This window comes from Bos taurus, chromosome 11, assembly GCF_002263795.3.
Source record: "Bos taurus isolate L1 Dominette 01449 registration number 42190680 breed Hereford chromosome 11, ARS-UCD2.0, whole genome shotgun sequence".
NCBI lineage: Eukaryota > Metazoa > Chordata > Mammalia > Artiodactyla > Bovidae > Bos > Bos taurus.
In genome coordinates, this window is record NC_037338.1 from 55,510,371 (window position 1) to 55,525,103 (window position 14,733).

The 14,733-nt window shown below is 40.4% G+C and overlaps 1 protein-coding gene and 1 long non-coding RNA gene across 6 annotated transcripts in view; one reads left to right on the forward strand and one right to left on the reverse strand.

The window, feature by feature from the left end:
• CTNNA2 (catenin alpha 2) overlaps positions 1-14,733 on the reverse strand; it is a 1,361,081-nt gene that overhangs the window by 711,276 nt on the left and 635,072 nt on the right. The gene's annotated exons all lie outside the window — the stretch shown is intronic.
• LOC112448799 (uncharacterized) overlaps positions 13,290-14,733 on the forward strand; it is a 54,931-nt gene continuing 53,487 nt past the window's right edge. For both annotated transcript variants that reach the window (XR_009496317.1, XR_009496315.1), the window contains exon 1: positions 13,290-13,439. This is a non-coding gene — a long non-coding RNA (uncharacterized lncRNA). The remainder of the gene's footprint in view (positions 13,440-14,733) is intronic.

The window sequence follows — 14,733 nt, forward strand, 5'->3', positions numbered from 1 at the left end:
CACCTCATTAGAACTGATTCAAATGTATTCTTTTTAATGGCTGAGTAATACTCCATTGTATATATGTACCACAGCTTTCTTATCCATTCATCTGCTGATGGACATCTAGGTTGCTTCCATGGCCTGGCTATTATAAACAGTGCTGCGATGAACATTGGGGTACACGTGTCTCTTTCCCTTCTGGTTTCTTCAGTGTGTATGCCCAGCAGTGGGATTGCTGGATCATAAGGCAGTCATGTGAACACAGAGGGTCATTTCCACTGGCACCTACTAGAGTGTGGAATATGGTGGTCTTTGGGGAAGCAGTTTAGTAAGACTCCAAATCCTAACCCATCTCTCTGTGCACCGCTTATCATCTTACCATGCATCAGCAAGTGATTCAGTGAGAAATCATTGATCAAATGGGTCCAGCCCCTGTATAAAAACTCTTGAGTTAAATAAGGATAGGGGATTGGTCATTTCCACACTTTTGACCAAAGAGAAGTGGATTTTCAGTGAAGCCTGTAAGGACTTTCTCAGGCATCACAGTGGAGGTTGCCGCACTTTGGTTGGTCCACAGGATACCATGGCAAATATAAATAGCAAACAGAAAGAGAATTCGTAGACCAACATAAACACCATAATCACAGTTTCCAAATTCCTTTCCAACTAATTTTTTAAAGAAGGCTGATAGTTCACACAACAAGCAGAACATGCCAAATTAAGAATGGAAATGGGAAGGTTGAGATGAAGAAATAGAAAAATAAAAACACAAACATTTTATTTCAAAATTGACTTTTTATTTATACTTGAAAAGTGGTTCCCTGCATGGTGAAAAAAAGTGAAAAGTGAAAGTGTGAGCCACTTAGTCATGTCCAACTCTTCATGACCCCATGGACTAGAGCCCATCAGGCTCTTCTGTCCATGGTAGAATAGTCTAAGTCCATCACTGATTATTCAGTCCAATGGGGAACATCACTTTATTGTAAGTTATTTAAATAAAATATGAACCATCATTTAATAATCAATCCCCTATGAGCTTGGTGATCAGATTTTGTCCATCCTATCTGACCATTTCTGAATGAACTTTTAAAAAATCACAAGGGAACCTACAAAATGGAAACTCTGTATTCAACACTACTGCCAGTGGGCAATTTTTCTACCTCCCCTTTCCTTTTCAAGACCACATGCTGTAAATGTCATTGACTTGTAGCATCCTAGGAGACAGACATCGGCCATACATGTTCATGTGCCACGACACCCTCTTGTGCATAACAGGCCTTTGACTGGCATAGCAAGAGAGGGAGGCAGAAGAACTCTATTCCAGTGTCCTCATTCACTTTCCCTTGGCCTTCTGCAAATCACAGAACATCTCTGCCTGATATGCTTGGTTTGTACAATACTACAAATGAAAATATCATATTTGTGGAGTGTTGCATAAGCTATCATTTCATTGTTATTTTAATTACTGTGCTCTCTAGCTTGAGCTCCTTACATAATGGTGCACCTGGCTAATTTCTAGCAGGGAGAGCAGTGTCACTATCTTTTTTTAACTGCTTTTGTAACAGTGCATGACCCACGCCCAGATGATCTACTTGTAACAACTACATTTTCAGGAAATGGAGGGGGTGGGGTGGGGGCGGTGAGGTTGGGGGCGTGGGGCAGCGTGGGAGGCCTTAGAGGATAAAAAGGTACAGAATGATGTGGGGATGGTAAATGTCTGATCCTGCAGAGACTATAGTTAGTCTATGAAATGTCCTGTGTTTGGACCCAATTAGAAACATCATGTAGTTAGATCAGCACATGGAAGAGAGGACAGAAGTGAATAGCAGCCTTTGATTCAGCAGGGCTTACTCAGGATGTGCACCCACTGTGTGGATGACAAGGACCTTAGCTTAGAAATCTCTGAGCTAGTTCTAGGAGGCAAGAGATGCCCAACTGTCATTAGCACAATGGGTGACAAAGACTGTGATCAGTCAGTCACAAACAAAAATGAATGGCCCGTCAGGAAATAAGAGTTTCTTTAGGACAAAGAGATTTTCTGAAGAGGAAAAAAAGTCTCATTTTGGCTTGAATAATCAAGTAGGCTGGTTGGTTTCAGTGAATCGATGCAATAGGTAATCATCAGTTTGACGTTAGCAAATGGTACATGCTTTCATGGTGTCTGAGTAGGTCAGAGAAAAAGACTGAAGTTTTTGGTCTGTTTTTTGCTCTCATTCTAGATTAAGCAATTACAATTCTTCTCAATAAACCTATACTCCATATTACAAGTTCTTTATCAACCATCGCTGTTTTCTTGGTTTCAAATTTGCCTGATGCTGCTGCTGCTAAGTCGCTTCAGTCGTGTCCGACTCTGTGCGACCCCATAGACGGCAGCCCACCAGGCTCCCCCGTCCTTGGGATTCTCAAGGCAAGAACACTGGAGTGGGTTGCCATTTCCTTCTCCAAATTTGCCTAAATTTAACTTATTTAAGTCATTCAGGATTAACTAAAGATCGTTTTTTGTTTTTTTTTTTTCCTAATTGAACTATGGTTGATTTACAAAATTGTCTTAGTTTTAGTTGTACAGCAAAGTGATTCAGATATATGGTTGCACTAGTGGTAAAGAACTTGCCTGCCAATGCAGACATAAGAGACTTGGATTCAATCCCTGGGTTGGGAAGATCCCCTGGAGGAGGGTGTGGCAACTCACTCCAGTATTCTTGCCTGGGAAATCCCATAGACAGAGAAGCCTAGTGGGCTACAGTCCATGGGGTTGCGAAAGAGTTGGGCGTGACTTAGTGACTGAACAAAAATTATATAAGTCCAATTTGTTTGTGAGTCCAACACAGTTAGTCTAGGTACCCAACTAGTACGATTGGCTATATACTATTGTAATACACACAAATAATACATTAAAAAATACATTTTTAATCTCTGTTAGAGAAATTAAATGGAAGTAGTCTTGTTCAGGCATCAGAAACGAGGAAAGCAGAGCATGCATCTGACCTTGCTTCTGACCTGCCTGGACACTGCCCTGACTGCCTGCTGTGTGTGCAAGCCATGAGGCACCATAGATAAGACAGGGGATGGATCTTGAGATTGTTGAGCCCATGGAGAGGGTCTGGCCAACCATGCCCAGAGTTTAACAACATTCCAAGATTTACAAGACAAAATCAACAGCATTAACATGAAATCAGAGTTGCAATTTGCTCCCAGACTGATAATATCATAGTCTGCAGCTTGAGATTATAAGCGGGAACCCTCAAAGGGCAATTTTGAAGTCTCACCCTTGAGGCAGATGCGCTGCCCAGGACCTTTTCCCAATTGGAACTCCAAATTGCTGCTGTTACACAAACTTCCCCGTGCTGTTTGAGCCAGGATGTTGGTAAAAACCCAGTTTGGTGATGTATCTGTTGTTCTATTTGTCTTTCTTTTTAATGATTGTTTATTGAAAGTAAGTTAGATAATTCTGTACTAAACATTGAAATTGTTTATTTGTGTATAATGAGCGGTTTCTTTTGTTAACAAATCCTTTGAATCTGAGACAAAGTTAAACCTTTCAGCAATACAATCCTATAGTACAATGCCTTGAAAAGTATAGTAGTACAGTACAACAGCTGGCATACAAGGGCTGGCATCAAGTAAGGAGGCAAAAAGAGGTAGCAACTGGATGAAAGAGTGGAGGTGGGAGATGGTAGAGCTGAAGGATCATCAGCAACAGGAGATAGAGGGCAAGCTGCAATTTCACTCACACCTAACTGATGGAAAGCATGTTCACATCTTTGAAAGTTTGCAACTTGCAGGTTTGTATGTAGGCAACTTACTGTAATGATATTTCACTCTGCATGTCAAATTAAGTGAGGGGCTTTCATAGTTTGGAGTTTAATCATAAAGTGCCTTAATTGGTGCACTAGAAAGGCTCCTAAATTGTTCTGTGCAAATTACTTTTAAGGTAACACTGAATACTACTTTCCTATTAACTCAGATTACCATTTATCTTCAATATAAATGAACTTTAATTGGAAGTGGCTCCTAACAAATTTAGCTACAAATGTCTCACTGGGCCCTCTATTAAGTATGAATCAATAGAAAATAAACTAACCAAAAGACAAAAAAAAATTCCTAGTAAATGCATAAGAGGAGCTATTCTTTCAAGTTAATTTCTACCAAGAGACAGATTTCTTAATTCCCTAATCCCCTAACTCAACCACATGCAAAGATGGGCTTATAAATATAATAAATCTGTACTTACTCCCATTGGTCAGGAAGCAAACTCTCTTTTTAGGACTGATTTGCTCACATAGCTAACAATATTCTCTGAAAGTGCCAATAACTAAATAGATGACCACATACCACATGGAGGACAGTTGCCTTATCCTTGACACTTGGCTTTGCTTTCTTCTACTTTCTTACTGGCTCACTTGGCATGCATCAAATATTTCCTCTTCTACAGTCAAGGGGCTCCAGACATGCCCCTCCTCACCTATGAGCAGCCCACCACTCCACAGTGACTCCACAGACAGCACTGTCATTCTGCCTTCACAATTCATCTCTCTGACTAGACTCCAAAGGATAATGAGAAAGCCTTGTCATCTCAAAGCTAAAGCCAGTTCATAGTACTTAATTGTTGACCCTAAAGGGTCAATGAGTAATGATTTATTTAACATTTAATGCAATCGGTGCTCTTTTACAATGTAGACATTTTTCCATGGCCATAAAATACTTACCTGTTCTTTCTTATCCAACAGAAGCTCTTTTCAATTTAAAGAAAAAAAAAAAAAAAAAGGAGGGGAGAAAGGTAAGGAATTGACAATGTACTTGCTATTCTGGAGACTTCTAAATTCTAATATGATTCTGAATTGTTGAGGGGTGCCATCTTGAGTTTTCTCAAATAGAGGCCATCCATTGAAACAAATATGGAGTCTGCAGACACTGATCATCAAGTATGTAGATTAGTCCTTCCCTTTGCTGCTCTCTTTCCTTCTTACATTTCCCTTTTGACCATTTGATGCTGTTAGAAAGTGGGTACAAAAATTAGATGGAACTCAAACTGAATACTTATTTCCACTCAGCCAAAGCCAAGGAAGCAATTTGGTTGGCAAAGTAGAAAAACTCGAACAATCTTCAATTCTGCAGTACTTCAATGTTTATAAAAATAGCTCATTTAGGAATGGCGTGGATTATCATCTTTGCTTTACAGATAAGAACAGTGAGAAACAGAGGGCTATTTGTTCAATACCATCATGCATCCAGGGAAAGGGAGAGCTAGTAAGTAAATCCAAGTCTCCAAATTGCACATTTTTTATCCTTTGGACCACACCACATTCAGTGAGTTCTACCGAGGCACTCTCTCCTCCTCCACTCCCTCCCTCAAAGATGGATAATGGGAAAACAGCTATGATGTGAGACAGTGGGTGTCCCTAGCTGAGAGCACTTCAGGATGACAGCTTTCACGGTGTCAAGAGCAGCCACCTGATGACTTTATTGCTTGATGTAATGGCTGTGAATGAGCCCTGCTCATTGTTATATCTATTACTGAGAGTAATTAAAGCCAAAGCTCTTTCCCTTTCAATTAGAATGTTGTGCTGGCTTAATTTCAAATGCAAAGAGACTGGGTACATAAGCAGACCCCAAAAAAGGATAATATGTGATTTCTGGACAGCACCAAATATGCTTTATTCAGAATACATATGGAAGGAAATGCAGACATTAAAAAGAGATGAGAACGAGAAAATGAATCCATTATTTGTTATAAACTGGCCAGAAAACATGCCATTAGTGCCCATCCATTACATACTGCTTATAAAAATTAAATACACAACCCAGATGGTGGGATAGTTGATTGATTTCAATAATTTTTTATCCAGAATGGTTGAGCATAGTATAATACTCCTTTCTAGAAATACTTTGGATGATCCCACACCAGAGTCTCTAGATTCCTCATCATTAACTGCAGCTCTGGCTTATATTCTCAGCATGAAGAGTATGTCCATGTTTGCTGAATAGTTTAATGTCAGTATAAGATAATTCCAAAGCTACTGTCTCATTCAGTGCATCTATTTGCAAAAAAAAAAAAAAAAAAAAAAAGGGCCCTCTGAAGCAAGACAGAGCCTGCAAATTCTTTTTTTTCATCACAGTTGATCCATATTTATAAGACAGAGGGAGAGAGAAGGGGTGGGAGAAGGAAAGCAAGAGAGAGACTGGTCTTGTGTCTTTCTATTGTTTAAATTAGAAACAGCATTGCAGGGCACAGTCTGGTTGTCTGTAAGGTAAGTTGCCTGGCTGACTGGCATGTAGTCTTCTAAAGTGACTTACAGCTTGGTGCTTTCACTATGGTTCAAGGTCTTTGGTGAGGATCAAATGATATATAATGATATATGACAGCACTTTGAAAAACATAGAAAGTTACATAAGCATAAGGCTTTATTATAGAATATATATATGTCTCAAGAGATGAGGAAAGCTTTAAAAAAAAAGGAGATCAGAGTGAAACACTTTTATGAGAGCTCTCCTCTTTCCTCATTCACATCCACCCCTCCAGAATTATGCCCTTTGTCAACTCAAAAAGAAATGACATCTGCCTAGTCTCTTCCTCCTGCAGAGTCTCTTTATACTTTTATTTACACAGTACAGGAATTATTTGGCTTCCTAGGTGGAGCTAGAAGTAAAGTATCCTCCTGTTAATGCAGGAAATATAAGAGATTCAGGTTCAATCCCTGGGTTGAGAAGTTACCCTGGAGTAGGAAATTGTATCCTGCTCCAGTAGTTTTGGCTGGAAAATCCCATGGGCAAGGTAGACTATAGTCCATGAGGCCACAAAGAGTTGAACATGACTGAGCACATGGATACACAGGAACTATTATAGAAATGATCACTAAAATGATTATTGATAAAAAAATTAGTGCAGTGATTACTCAAAGTCCTTAATCAGTGAGAAATGAACTGTATTTAAAAAAATAATAATACTGCTATATGGTGATTTTGTAGCTATACAACCTGATAAATACTGCTTTCTTTTAAGATAAAAACTTCTAGACTTGATCTCTAACTATAAATCTTAAATCCTAATTGGGCTTTAAGCACACATTTCTGTTTAACAAAGTTTCACATATTTCTTTTAGAAACAAAGAAATTACACTGGACAAGTGCCTAGAAGCCCTCCCAGAGGTAAGCTGTGATCAGATGACTCTCTAGAAAGAGCCAGAAGAAAGAATTCATTTCTAAAGGCAAAATGGAATGCTGGATGGCAGTATCTGGACAACAGCTTGTGAACATAACACAAGAGAAAATGTTTGACTCAACAACCTCATATTCCACTTACAGAGGACCTACTTTGGCTTGGTGGAATGCCTGGATAAGTGGAATGGGGTGGTGGAGGAGAACATGGAAGCATGGCTGTTCCAAGAGCCAAGCAACCAAAACTGCTCCATAGGCAGCACAGTGAAGGCTTGGGATTTACATCTGAAGAGTTGAGGAAGAAATATGGAGAATGTAGGTTAATGTAAATTTAGGACTATGATGGAGAATCAACCAATGGGCACTTGCTAGCTTGAGGATGGCATAAAAATACTTTTAAAAATTGGAAATGCTTAATGTTCAATTAGAAAGTATCCTCATTTCTGCAATATAACTTTTTATTTTTCTCCACTAAATCTTCAGTAAAGAGTGCTATGTTCATGCTTTGACTAGGTTTGGCTGTTAGTGCTTTTGATTGCTCGTTTATGGAAATCATGAAATAGATTAAAATTCAAATCTGGATCTAAATATGCAGGCAGAGATAACCTTGAGAATGTAAACTAACAGGGGATTAGATCTCTTTGAGAGTGTTTTGGACTTTCAATGAGCATGGAACAGGAAGACCATTCAACCCTGTAAGAACAAGAAATCTCCAGTAATCATTTATCTACTTTCATGAGTCGCAGGTAGTCTGTTGAAATTTATGAAATCTTTGTAAGACTTCTGCATCATAAGCTAGGACATGAATCAACAAACTACAAGCTGTGGGCCAAATTTGGCCTGTCATCTGATTTTGTAAATAAAGTTTTATTGGAACATAGCTATATTCATTCATTTGCAGATCTACAGCTGCTGTCATAATATGATTGTTGTGCCAGAGGACACACAGTCTACAGTGTTTAAATGCTTACTATCTAGCCCTTTACAAAAATGGTTGTGGACCCCAGGGACAGGAAGCCACTTTGGTGAGAAAATGCCTTTGACAGCTTGAGTCAGTCTCAGGAGAGGGAGCCCCCTTCTACTAAGAAGCAATAAGACCCTGCTCAGTAATACTGGCCTCAAGAATTGGCATAGTGTTTATTCATCTACTCCAAATGAATCATTATCTTTGCAACCCCATGACTGTAGCTCACCAGGCTCCTCTGTCAATGGGACACTCCAGACAAGAATATTGGAGTGGGTTGCCATTCCCTTCTCCAGAAGATCTTCCCAACCCAGGGATCAAACCCAGGTCTCCACATTGCAGGCAGATTCTTTACGATCTGAGCCCCTAGGGAAGCCCATCTTGACAAAAGGCTTTCCAAATAAGAATGCATATGGCAATGGGATGCGATTTGGGCTTTTGAACTGAAAACTGTAATTGCTCAGTTTCTTTGCATCACAACCATTTGCACATTCATCTGCTCATCAAACATGAACAAAGCACCTTCTCTCTGCCTGGCACCAAGTTAAGCAGAGAGCCTAGGGATCAATAAGACATTACCTTCAAAAATCTCACAAAGGGAAGGGACAGGAAATAAACTGTTGGGATACAGTAAAGTATTTACAATCATAGATGCCTGCATAAGACACACCTCCTCTAGACACTTTCTCAGTGTTTGGGTCTTGCTGAAGTTATGGGAAGCAATATGGCTGCTTCAGTTGGACTGAAATACCCTATGATTTGTGGCCAAAACCATGGTCAATGTTATTCAAACATGGGATGTCTGCATAAAGCAGGTAAAGATAATGCTAACCACATCTTCAAATATATGAACATGAAAGCAATGAATGTTTCCTAAAATAAATGTAGGTGCTAAGTATTTTTAGCACCTAATGCAGAGACTGAAGCATAACAGCTAAATCAACATCTGTTGAAGACACAGATGGGGAAAAATGAAAAATGCTGAAGAACTGCACTGCTTACATGGGAATTATGAAGATGAGCACTTGATGGAAACCAACCAGTTGAAACAACAGAGTATCAGAACAGGAGGACTGTGAAGATGGCTTAACTCCTTCACTGGATATGGGAAAGAGGCCTGGGAAGGTGTGGTGATGGCCCCATGTCACCTACCTAGTCACTGGCTGACTTAGGACTAGGATCTAGGTGTTTTGTGGTATAGTAGGGTCTCTTTACAGGACACAAGTAATTTCGGCTGCTTTCAGTACAACCCTCATACTCAGGTGGTGGAGCCACCACCTTAGAGATGATGAAGGCTGTGCAGGCAGCAAGAAAGAAGCTAAGAACGTGGGGATCCAAGCCTCCAACTTCAATAAGGAGTTGAAGTTCTGCCCAGGATATTGTTTGTAAAGGGATAACACACACACACACACACAGTTTTGAAATTATGTCAATGTACCATGCTATTTTTGGTTGAAAATATATATCTGATTTACTGAGTAATAGCCATGATATGAAGTTTTCTGTAATGCATTAAATTTAGTAAGGATTCCAGGGGGGGTGGTGCACAAAGAGTCAGACACAACTGAGTGACGACAACAACATCTAGATGTTTAATGAGCAGAGATCCTTTGCTCTTGTAGGGTACAGAAATGATTCTGTAAGAGGTATGGTCTTTCTACTTGGAATGGGGAGATTCCCCTTGTGAAAGGAGGAAAATTCTATGCTCTTGATTCAGAATCCTGATTTATAGCAAGAATGACTGTGTTAGCATTCCACTGAAGCCTTTACCCTGATGAAGTCAGTGATTCTGTACTTGACAATCTATACATGGAGAGCCACAATTTTACAGAGATTTGGATGCTTTTCAGTTTCTGTATGAATTTGGGGTAAGAGCAAAGATTCTTGAAACAGTTGCAAAATTTACTCCTATAACCAAAAGGGCATGCTCAAAACAGAGTGGGAAGGATTTTCTTTAGAAGATTGCTTTATCAGACCATCTTAAACATGAATCACCGTTCTGAAACTTTTGAGAATTGTTGCATTTTTAAAATCACCCAGTGTGGTCCTGCCTCCAGGTTAGTTAAAGAGGGTGGTTGCAGAGCAACCTCGAGCTCTGTCTCCTTCTCCTAAGAGGTGTCTTGGGAGGTGCCAGTCAGATGAAAATCAGAAAATCCCAGGGCTTTCAGAGGGCATGTGTGAGAAGGGTGAGAAGAATTTCATTACCTGCTCACAAAAATCCCCACAGATAGAAGAGAAGAGGTAGGGAAATATTATTTCTTAAGGTTTGTCAGACACTGTGCAAAGAACATATTATTTATACAATCACACTTAATTCTAACAAAGGTTATTGGAGGCAGGAGGCAGTTCTCTAATTTTTATTGAAATGTAGTTAACTTACAATGTTGTGTTATGTTTCAGATATATAGCAAAGTGATTCATTATATATATGCAGTTGCCTGGTTCCTCAGTGGTAAAGAATCTGAAACACAGGAGCTGCAGGAGACTACAGTTTGATCCTTAAGTCAGGAAGATCCACTGGAGAAGGAAATGGCAACCCAATCCAGTATTCTTGCCTGGAAAATTCCATGAACAGAAGAGCCTGGTGGGCTACAGTCCAAGGAGTCACAAAGAGTCAGACACGATTAAACACAACTACAAACACAACAACAAATATATTTACTTCTCAGTTTCTTTTCCATTATAGGTTGTTATAAAATATTGAGTTTAGATCCCTATACTACAGCAGATTCTTATTGGTTATTTATTTCATATATTGTAGTATGTATCTGTTAATCTCAAACTTCTAATTTATCTCTCCTTCACTCTTCTCCTTTTCCCCTCTTAGGAGGCAGTTTTTTTTTTTTTTTTTTTAAAGTTACAATATTGTATTGGTTTTGCCATACATCAACATGAATCCTCCACAGGTATACACGTGCTCCCCATCCTGAACCCTCCCATCCTCCTCCCTCCCTGTACCATCCCTCTGGGTCATCCCAGTGCACCAGCCCCAAGCATCCATCATCGTGCATTGAACCTGGAGGAGGCAGTTTTTTATAGATGAGGTAGTCTACCTTAATGAGTCTAAGTAATTCACTTAGGTTCACGCAACTTGTAAAGTTGAAAGCCTGCCTCTGAATCAAGGATTGCCTGTTTCTAAAAATCTGTCCTCTGTAATATCTCTTTTATAAAGTACTTCCAACTATTCAATGCAGCAATCATGACTTAAGAATTTAAAATGCAAATAATCTGCTTAGATGAGAATTTATCTCCTCCCTCATGCATATATGTGAGCAAATGTGCAACACACACACACACACACACACACACACACACACACCAGCTGTGTAGAGCCCAGATCCTCATTGGCTATGGTATCTTCAAAATCACTTAGGACTAATGATACTTATAATCAGGCAGCCTACCCTCACATAATAAACACATACTTATTTTCTAATTTTTTCATTTATAATGTGTATGTGAGCACGTATGTGTGTCTGTCTGTCTGTGGGCGAACACACACGACAACTGCATTTCACAGTTGAGTCTTCAGGCAGCAATATTTTAGCAGAATGAACATCTAATCTTCTCAATGACTTGAGAGCTGTGAAAGACACTGCAGTTAACTCCAACTGTAAAAAAATATATTGGCTTCAGAAGAGGAATGGCATTTGGAAGGCTATGCTTTAAAATGATGTTGCAGGGGGTGGGGGGGGGGCAAAATAGAAGGCTGCAGTTCTCAGAGTGGAATCATTACTTCGAGGGCCCAGGTGCAGAGTTGGAGGTGTGAGGAGAAGATCAAGGTCTCCTGTTCATCAGATTTGCAACAAAGCCTACAGGGAAATGAAGCTGCCAGAGGGCCTCGACCATGTTCTGGGTCAAAGCTATGATCACATGATTTTCGTGCCACCTTCTTCCTTCAGCTGTCTAAGCTCAAGCACTGTGCAAAGTGGAAGATGTCTTCCAGCCCACCCAAGATGTCTTCTCCTGAGTCATAACTGGTAGACATGGCTTTTGTGTTGTTTTTGAATCAGTTTGAATCAGTTCCCCCTGGCATTTTCCTGTCTTTGAAAGTCTGGGGCATTTTCTGCAAATCTTCCCTACTAACACCTCGTGTGCTGCACAAAGTAGGTGGTCTGTCATTGTTTGATAAATGTGGGACTGATTAAAATATCTACAGGGGCAAGTTACTGAGAGGAAATTCTGCAACAAGCATGATGTGAGTTGGGGATTCCCTGGTGGCTCAGTGGTAACAAACCTGGCTAACAATGCAGAAGAACTGAGTTAGATCCCTGGGTCAGGGAGACCCTCTGGAGGAGAGAATGGCAACCCACTCTAGTATTCTTGTCTGGGAAATCCCATGGACAGAGCAGCCTGGTGGGCTACAGTCCACAGGGCCTTAAAGAGTCAGACACGACTTAGCAGACAGAGCACAGCACAGCATGATGTGAGCTACAAAGTCTCAAAACAGCCCCAGTGAGGGACATACCACTGTTTCATTCTACAGGTGGTGAAGCTGAGTCGGAATGAGGGTAAGTGGTATGTGCAGAGATGCACAGTCAGACAGCAGTGAGGGCTGGGACTCACACCCAGGCAGCCACTGCAGCCAACTGAATTCATCAGCTCCAGTGCCCCTTCCAGAAATCTGGGTCCACAGACTCCCCAGCTCCTCCCATGCATGACTACTCATAGGAGAGTTAAGAAGAAAAAGAGAAGCCGATGTACAAGGAATGAAAAAAAAGAGCTGCTTCAGTAGCCATCTACCAACACTGCCACCCTCCTCTTAATTAGCAGTGAGTGCCTCGGGAGGAGGTTAGCTTTCCAAAGAGCTGGTTCACAGATAGAGTTAGGGAAACTCATTACTCTTCACCACAGGGGTTCAGCTCTGCCTCCCCAACCCTCCTTAAAATCACAGCAGGGTGACTGAGGGAGAGATAAGGAAACATAAATAACAACTGTGCTTTCTAAACAGTCTGGTCCACACCACCCTTCTTCTCCCAGAGAGGTGTCTATAAGCTCACAGAAGCCTCCTTTCTACTCCATGAGGTCAAAATAAGTCAGAAGGACGCGAGTTTCCCATCTGTTCCTGGGGTAAAAGGGAAGCAGGAACGTGACACAAAGCTGCGGATCTGGGTGCCAGAGTCCCACAGTTGTAAGTGTCTCTCAGAGTTCCATAGAATTTTACAGCTCATAAAGCCTTTTTCAAGTGAATGCTCTCATTCCTCTGTTGAACCTTGCATGACAGTGAAGTGGCTGCAAGGCTTTAAGTTTCCGGGCTAAGAACCGGAACAGAGACTGAGAAACATTTCAAGAGTCACCCAGCTACAAGTGATTTCAACCTCTGCCCTGATCTAAGCAGGTAAGTCCTTGCACCATCTTCACCTCCTTCATTATTAATGGGGAGGGTTGGTACACTGGTCCTCCTAGGACTCTTGTTAGTGAAACTCTCTCCCTACTCCTGGTAGAGAATAATATGGACTCCCCACCCCAATCTGATCTCTAAAAAAAAAAAAAAAAAATCCTTAAAGAAAGCTGATATAGACCAAAGGATATTTACTAGAAAAAGCAGATTTCTCTGTCTCAAAAAACTTTCAAAAGCATCTTCTTAAAGGCTTGTGAGAGGGAGGGAGGTCTTCTTCCCACATCACCACTAAACCACACAGGCAGAGTGGGCAAGAGTGGAGACACACCTCCATGGCCTATTTTTAAGAATACAGAAAAGTCAATCTCCCCTACTAAGTCATTAGATTACTTAGGTTTCCTTTTGGTTTGCTACTAACCAGATTTAAGGAAAATCATGTAAACGTTTATCATGGTTCTTCCGATTAGTAAATCATGGGGATATTTATGATCTCCTCCAGTTAGAGTGGTTGATAAAGTCTTGATAGAACTGGAAAAGGATAACACTTGAAAATTGAATTGTAATTAATTTACAATTAGTACAGTCTCTCAGATATGAGAATTTATTATACTAGTTTATATCTTCATCATATCCTTTATCATCTTCACAACTCCTTAGGCTAGATGTAATCATCCCCATTGTACAGAGTAGAAAAGTGAGGCTCAGAGAGGTAAATGACAAGCTCAAATGAGATGTGGAACTGACATATGAATCCAGGATTCATATATCTCTAGCTCTACTGTTTCTAATGGGAATTGATGTGAAAATTCCCACTTTGAGAATTCTAATCTAAGTGCCTGAGATATGAATGGTAATACTGAAACATCACTAGCCCCAAATGCATTAGCAAAGATTCAAGGTGATGTTGAAGACTTAAGTCCCAGAATGGTAGTATTTTATGGACTAGTGAATAGGACAGTAAGAAGGTCTCAACTTTGGGGTCATGCCAAAGGATGAAGGGTGATTTCAATAAGAACAGAGTTGGACAGAATAAGAAGGGCAAAATAACAACTAAAGGAGAGAGGGCAATGAAGGGGAAACAGACATTTCAAATGAATTTACCAAGATGCCCTGAACTTTTGGTGATTCTGGTAACCAGAGGTGTGCCCACAAGGAGAACAGGCACGCTATAAGATGACCAGTTGCCAAGCCACAGAGCCCATATCCAGCCCAGAAACCCCGCTATTAGACATTCCATTCTTGGGATCAGATATTTCAAGAAATAGAAAACTTCACTGGCTGTAGAAAATGC